Here is a 7,733-nt window from a genome sequence, read left to right as displayed (position 1 = left end):
GCGGTCAGCCCATCGCATCATGTGGGGCACACTGCTTGCCTTCCAGGACATCTACAGCAACCGGTGTCACAGGAAGGCCAAGAAGGTCCTCAAGGTCCTCAGCCACCTGAACCACGGCCTGTTCACCCAGCTACCATCTAGAAGACGGAGACAGTACAGGTGCATCAAAGCTGGGACCTAGAGACTGATAAACAGTTTCTATATCCAGGCCATCAGACTGTTAAACAGTCATCACTAGCCAGCCTCTGCCCAGTACCCTGCCCTGAACCTTAGTCATTGTTACTAGCCGGCTACCACCCGGCATGCTACCCCCGAAACTGAAGGATCTGGAGAAGGTCTGTATGGAGGAGTGGGCCAAAATCCCTGCTGCAGTGTGTGCAAACCTGGTCAAGACCTACAGGAAACGTATGATCTCTGTAATTGCAAACAAAGGTTTCTGTACCAAATATTAAGTTCTGCTTTTCTGATGTATCAAATACTTATGTCATGCAATAAAATGAAAATTAATTACTTAAAAATCATACAATGTGATTTTCTGGATTTTTGTTTTAGATTCCGTCTCTCACAGTTGAAGTGTACCTATGATAAAAATTACAGACCTCTACATGCTTTGTAAGTAGGAAAACCTGCAAAATCGGCAGTGTATCAAATACACTGCTCAAAAAAATAAAGGGAACACTAAAATAACACATCCTAGATCTGAATGAATGAAATAATCTTATTAAATACTTTTTTCTTTACATAGTTGAATGTGCTGACAACAAAATCACACAAAAATTATCAATGGAAATCAAATGTATCAACCCATGGAGGTCTGGATTTGGAGTCACACACAAAATTAAAGTGGAAAACCACACTACAGGCTGATCCAACTTTGATGTAATGTCCTTAAAACAAGTCAAAATGAGGCTCAGTAGTGTGTGTGGCCTCCACGTGCCTATATGACCTCCCTACAACGCCTGGGCATGCTCCTGATGAGGTGGCGGATGGTCTCCTGAGGGATCTCCTCCCAGACCTGGACTAAAGCATCCGCCAACTCCTGGACAGTCTGTGGTGCAACGTGGCGTTGGTGGATGGGAGTGAGACATGATGTCCCAGATGTGCTCAATTGGATTCAGGTCTGGGGAACGGGCGGGCCAGTCCATAGCATCAATGCCTTCCTCTTGCAGGAACTGCTGACACACTCCAGCCACATGAGGTCTAGCATTGTCTTGCATTAGTGTCACGGTTCAGACAGACGACCAGAGGACCACAATTGCGTCACACCAGAAAGTTTATTAAAACTTAAGGGAAAAGGGAAGTAGGGAGTGAGTGAAGGCTCCAGGGGTAACAGGGATCCCGTCCAATGTGCTGGGTCTGTGCCCCCCCCCAGTGGCAGCGATGCGTCCTATGAAGCCGGTGGTGGGTGGTCCAGAAGTCCTGGGGGGGGGGGAGACACAGACACAACAGGGCGGATGAAACAAGGCAGCAGTACAGTTCAAGGGAAATCCAAATACGTAGTAGCAAGGCAGAAGGCTGGTCAGAGTTACCGGGATCGAAGAGTAGTCAGGAGTCGTTATGGCAAAAAGCAGGTCTGGATCTCCTGGGGCAGAAGAGTATCCAAACATCAGGCAGGTCCGGGAACACAAAACCAGGGTGAGCCAGAAGCGCGAGCAAACAGGTTCCGGGTGTGAGCTTTGCAGACGATCTGACAAAGGAGAGCTGAAAGACAGGGCTTTAAATACTGGGAGAGGTAGTGGGTAATGCAGCGCAGCTGGCAGAGTAATTAGAGCAGAGCAGAGCAAGGACAGGTGGAGCTAGTTAGGCTGAGTAGAGAGAGTGGTGAGCAGAGTGGAAGAAAATTAAGGTGGTAACCCGGTGGAGTGAGAGGCTCATGACAGAACCCCCCCCCCAAGGGACGGCCCCAGAAGTCCCAAGAGCAACACCACGCCGGGCGGGAGGAGGGGAGCCGGAGGAGGGCTAGAACTCCTCCGAACGGTCCGAGTGAACGTCCTCATCCTCGGAGGAAGCCGGAGGGCCGTGGTCGGGAGATGGGACAGGTCCCGAGACAGGATCAGGCACAGGACAGGAAGCCGAGCGGGCAGGACGGTTAGGGACCCCTCTGGGGCGGCCCCTACGGATTGCAGGTTGATCAGGATGCCGTTGGTGGAAGGCGGTGATGAGAGTCCTATCCACAATCCGACTAGCTGGCACCCAGGTCCTTTCCTCAGGTCCATAGCCCTCCCAGTCAATGAGGTACTGGAGACCCCTACCCCTCCGTCTGGACCGAAGCAGGCGGCGGACGGTGTAAACCAGACCACCATCGACGAGCCGTGGAGGAGGAGGACAAGGCGCAGCAGGGACCAGCGGACTCTCATGAATGGGCTTAATCTTAGACACATGGAAAGTGGGGTGCACCCTCAGGGAATTAGGCAGTTGGAGCCGGACAGCAGTTGGGCTAATCACTCTTATGATAGGGAATGGGCCAATGAACCGAGGTGCCAGCTTCTGCGACTCCACCCTGAGTGGCAGGTTCTTCGATGACAACCACACCCTTTGACCAACATGGTAGGTGGGAGCAGGAATTCTCCGACGGTTGGCCCCGGTAGTGTAGCTGGCAACGGATCTGAGGAGTGTGGCTCGGGCTTGTGACCAGGTGCGGCGACATCGACGGGCAAAAGCAAGTGCAGATGGGCAAGTAACCTCCTCCTCCTGGCTGGCAAATAGAGGAGGCTGGTATCCATAAACACATTGGAAAGGGGACATACCGATGGCAGAGCAGGTCAGAGAATTGTGTGCGTACTCCACCCATGTCAATTGCTGCGACCAGGAGTGGGGGTTGCGTGAAGTCATGCATCGCAGTGCCTTCTCGAGCTCCTGATTTGCCCGCTCTGACTGCCCATTGGATTGGGGATGGAATCCGGAAGTCAGACTGACTGTGGCTCCCAGCAGGTGACAGAACTCCTTCCAAAAAGCGGAGGAGAATTGTGGACCACGGTCAGAAACTACATCCTTTGGCAGTCCGTGGATCCGGAAGACGTGTTCCAGGACCACCTGGGCGGTCTCCTTGGCGGTTGGGAGCTTGGGGAGGGGAATGAAGTGTGCCATCTTGCTGAATCGGTCAACTATGGTGAGAATGACGGTCATGCCACTTGAAGGGGGCAGCCCCGTGACAAAGTCAAGGGCGATGTGAGACCAGGGACGTCTGGGCACAGGCAGGGGCTGCAGCAATCCGGCTGGGGGCTGGCAGGACGACTTGTGTTGGTTGCAGATGGGGCAGGCTTGGACGAATTCCCGTACATCCTTTCTCAGAGAGGGCCACCAGAACCTCTGGGCGAGCAGGTTGTAAGTGCGGGTGGAGCCAGGGTGACAAGCTAGGCGGGAGTCATGTCCCCACTGAACGACCTGGGACCTCAGGTTTTCAGGGACAAAAAGGCGGTCAGCTGGGCAAGTGCTGGGACCTGGCTGGTTACGGAGAGCTTCCAGCACCTGTTCCTCAACAGCCCAGGTCAGAGCTGCTACGATGCAGGGACTTGGCAGAATCGACACAGGGTCCTTGGAGGGGGTGTCATCCTTCTGGAATTGACGGGAGAGGGCGTCTGGCTTGGTGTTGCGTGATCCAGGCCGGTATGACAGAGTGAAATTAAACCTGGTGAAGAACAGGGCCCAGCGGGACTGCCTGGAGTTCAACCGTTTGGCCGTGCGGATGTACTCCAAGTTCTTATGATCGGTCCAAACGAGAAATGGAATGGTGGACCCCTCCAGCCAGTGACGCCACTCCTCCAAGGCAAGCTTCACAGCCAGCAGCTCACGGTTCCCTATGTCGTAATTGCACTCAGAGGGGGACAACCGACGTGAGAAAAAGGCACAGGGATGGAGCTTCCTATCCTCCGCAGCCCACTGAGAAATCACAGCACCAACTCCCACATCCGAGGCGTCCACCTCCACAATGAATTGCCGGTCCACATCAGGCATCTGGAGGATGGGAGCGGAGGTGAACCTCACCTTGAGGGTACTGAAGGCTTTGTCGGCTGCTGGGGTCCAGGTGAAGGGTTGCTTGGTGCTGGTTAGAGCAGTGAGAGGGGCAGCAACGGTACTGTAGTTCCGGATAAACTTTCTATAGAAGTTAGCAAACCCCAGAAACTGTTGCAGCTTCTTTCTGTTCTCCGGAACTGGCCATGAAGTGACTGCTGATACTTTGGCAGGATCCATTTGGATACTTCCCTCTGCCACTATGTACCCCAGGAAGGCCACTGTCTTGACGTGAAACTCACATTTCTCTGCCTTGGCGTAGAGGGAATTCTCCAGAAGACGGTGAAGGACTTGCTGGACATGGCGGGTGTGTTCAGACAGGTTTCTGGAGTAGATTAAGATGTCATCCAGGTAAACGAAGACAAACTTGTTTAACATGTCCCGCAGTACATCATTCACTAGAGCCTGGAACACAGCAGGAGCATTGGTGAGTCCAAAAGGCATAACCAGATACTCGTAGTGGCCTGTTGGTGTATTGAATGCGGTTTTCCATTCATCTCCCTCCCGGATCCGCACTAGGTGGTAAGCGTTTCTGAGATCCAACTTGGTAAAAACAGTGGCTCCCTGGAGCAACTCAAAAGCAGAGGTGAGCAGAGGCAGAGGGTAACGGTTTTTCACTGTGATGTCGTTGAGTCCCCTGTAGTCGATGCAGGGGCGAAGAGATCCGTCCTTCTTCCCCACAAAGAAGAAGCCAGCACCAGCAGGAGATGAAGATGAACGGATTAATCCTGCGGACAGAGAGCCATTGATGTAGTCCTCCATGGACTTTCTTTCAGGAGCAGACAACGAATAAAGACGGCCCTTTGGAGGGGCTGTTCCAGGGAGGAGGTCGATGGCACAGTCGTACGGTCGGTGAGGGGGCAGAGATGTGGCTCTTGCTTTGTTAAACACTTCTCTGAGACCATGGTAGCATTCTGGGACATTGGAGAGGTCAGGAGCGGAGTTAGTAGGTACTGGCCGAGGGGGTAGTGCGGCAGCAAGCAGGCAGGTTCGGTGGCAGTCCTCTCCCCACTCCCTGATCACCCCGGTCACCCAGTCGAGCTGAGGGTTGTGCCGGCGGAGCCATGGGTAACCCAGGATGAGGGGTTGGCCTGGAGAGGGGAGCAGGTGAAACTGGATAGTTTCTTGATGGTTTCCGGACAGACCCATCGAGACCGGGGCCGTGACATGAGTGACCGATCCGAGTAAGTGTCCGTCCAGTGCCCGGGCAGGAATAGGAGGTGTCAAACGGAGGTTCTCCAGTCCCAGTTGGCGTGCCAGCTTGATGTCCATTATGTTGGCTTCGGCGCCAGAATCCACCAGAGCAGCCAGGGTGTGAGTTGAGTCAGAGAGGCGGAGGTGAACTTGCAGCAGGGGTTTGCGGTCGGAGGACTGGATGGTCATTGAACTCAACCGGACTCCCCCTATGCCCGGTGAGCTTCGGCCCTTTAAAGGGCAGGTTACCACACGATGTCCATCACCTCCACAATAGAGGCAGAGGTTTGAGGTGAAGCGGCGCTGGCGCTCTGCAGGAGTGAGAGAGGCTCGCCCAATCTCCATAGGCTCAGACTGATCAAGCTGACCTGGGTGAGTGGCAGTAGATGACAGGAGCCCAGTCGGATCTCTCCGAATGCCGGTAGTAGGTGGACCTTGGCGCCCCCTCTCACGACGACGGGTCTGTATCCTTCTGTCGATCCTGACAGTCAGTGCGATGGCTTCATCAAGAGTGGAAGGCAGTTCATGGGAGACCAACTCGTCCTTGATATAGTCAGCCAAACTATGGAAGAACGCGTCCACCAACGATGGTGTGTTCCAAGAACTTCGTCTAGCCAGGGTTCGGAAGTCGATGGAATGGTCTGCGACTGTACGTCTGCCTTGTCGAATACTGAACAGTTCACGAGACGCCTCTGCGGTTGGTGAATCCAGGTCAAACACCTTCAGCATCTCCTCAGCAAACAGGTCGAAGGTTGCACATGCGGGGGTTTGACGTTCGAACTCTGCTGTTCCCCAGAGTCGAGCTCGGCCCGTCAGGTGAGTGATGGCATACCCAACTTTAGCCCCCTCCGTGGCGAAGGTCCTTGGCTGCAAGGAGAACTGAAGTCGGCAGCTAGTCAGGAATGGTCGGACCTGGGTTGAATCGCCGTTGAACCGCTCGGGGTTTCCAATCTTGGGTTCCGGAGCAGCGGCTGCAATGACCGGGGCAGGTAACTCGGGGGCAGGGCTGGTGGGCAGACTGGCTGGGGTAAGGTTGGTGAGGAGTTGAATGATCATGGCGAGTTGTTGTTGCTGCTGCTGGAACTGCTGCTCATGCTCGTCGGTCTCCATGTCGGGGGAAGTGTGCGCTGAGTCCATAATGGTCAGATCGTACTGTCACGGTTCAGACAGACGACCAGAGGACCACAATTGCGTCACACCAGAAAGTTTATTAAAACTTAAGGGAAAAGGGAAGTAGGGAGTGAGTGAAGGCTCCAGGGGTAACAGGGATCCCGTCCAATGTGCTGGGTCTGTGCCCCCCCCCAGTGGCAGCGATGCGTCCTATGAAGCCGGTGGTGGGTGGTCCAGAAGTCCTGGGGGGGGGGGAGACACAGACACAACAGGGCGGATGAAACAAGGCAGCAGTACAGTTCAAGGGAAATCCAAATACGTAGTAGCAAGGCAGAAGGCTGGTCAGAGTTACCGGGATCGAAGAGTAGTCAGGAGTCGTTATGGCAAAAAGCAGGTCTGGATCTCCTGGGGCAGAAGAGTATCCAAACATCAGGCAGGTCCGGGAACACAAAACCAGGGTGAGCCAGAAGCGCGAGCAAACAGGTTCCGGGTGTGAGCTTTGCAGACGATCTGACAAAGGAGAGCTGAAAGACAGGGCTTTAAATACTGGGAGAGGTAGTGGGTAATGCAGCGCAGCTGGCAGAGTAATTAGAGCAGAGCAGAGCAAGGACAGGTGGAGCTAGTTAGGCTGAGTAGAGAGAGTGGTGAGCAGAGTGGAAGAAAATTAAGGTGGTAACCCGGTGGAGTGAGAGGCTCATGACAATTAGGAGGAACCCAGGGCCAACCGCACCAGCATATGGTCTCACAAGGGGTCTGAGGATCTCATCTCGGTACCTAATGGCAGTCAGGCTACCTCTGGCGAGCACATGGTGTGCCACCCCACACCATGACTGACCCACCGCCAAACCGGTCATGCTGGAGGATGTTGCAGGCAGCAGAACATTCTCCACGGCGTCTCCAGACTCTGTCACGTCTGTCACATGTGCTCAGTGTGAACCTGCTTTCATCTGTGAAGAGCACAGGGCGCCAGTGGCGAATTTGCCAATCTTGGTGTTCTCTGGCAAATGCCAAACGTCCTGCACGGTGTTGGGCTGTAAGCACAACCCCCACCTGTGGACATCGGGCCCTCATACCACCCTCATGGAGTCTGTTTCTGACCGTTTGAGCAGACACATGCACATTTGTGGCCTGCTGGAGGTCATTTTGCAGGGCTCTGGCAGTGCTCCTCCTGCTCCTCCTTGCACAAAGGCGGAGGTAGCGGTCCTGCTGCTGGGTTGTTGCCCTCCTACGGCCTCCTCCGCGTCTCCTGATGTACTGGCCTGTCTCCTGGTAGCACCTCCATGCTCTGGACACTACGCTGACAGACACAGCAAACCTTCTTGCCACAGCTCGCATTGATGTGCCATCCTGGATGAGCTGCACTACCTGAGCCACTTGTGTGGGTTGAAGACTCCGTCTCATGCTACCACTAGAGTGAA

The sequence above is a fragment of the Coregonus lavaretus genome, assembly GCF_964263955.1.
Source record: "Coregonus lavaretus genome assembly, chromosome: 6".
NCBI classification, from domain to species: domain Eukaryota; kingdom Metazoa; phylum Chordata; class Actinopteri; order Salmoniformes; family Salmonidae; genus Coregonus; species Coregonus lavaretus.
The sequence above is the reverse complement of the archived record's forward strand: the minus strand, read 5'-3'. Positions refer to the sequence as shown.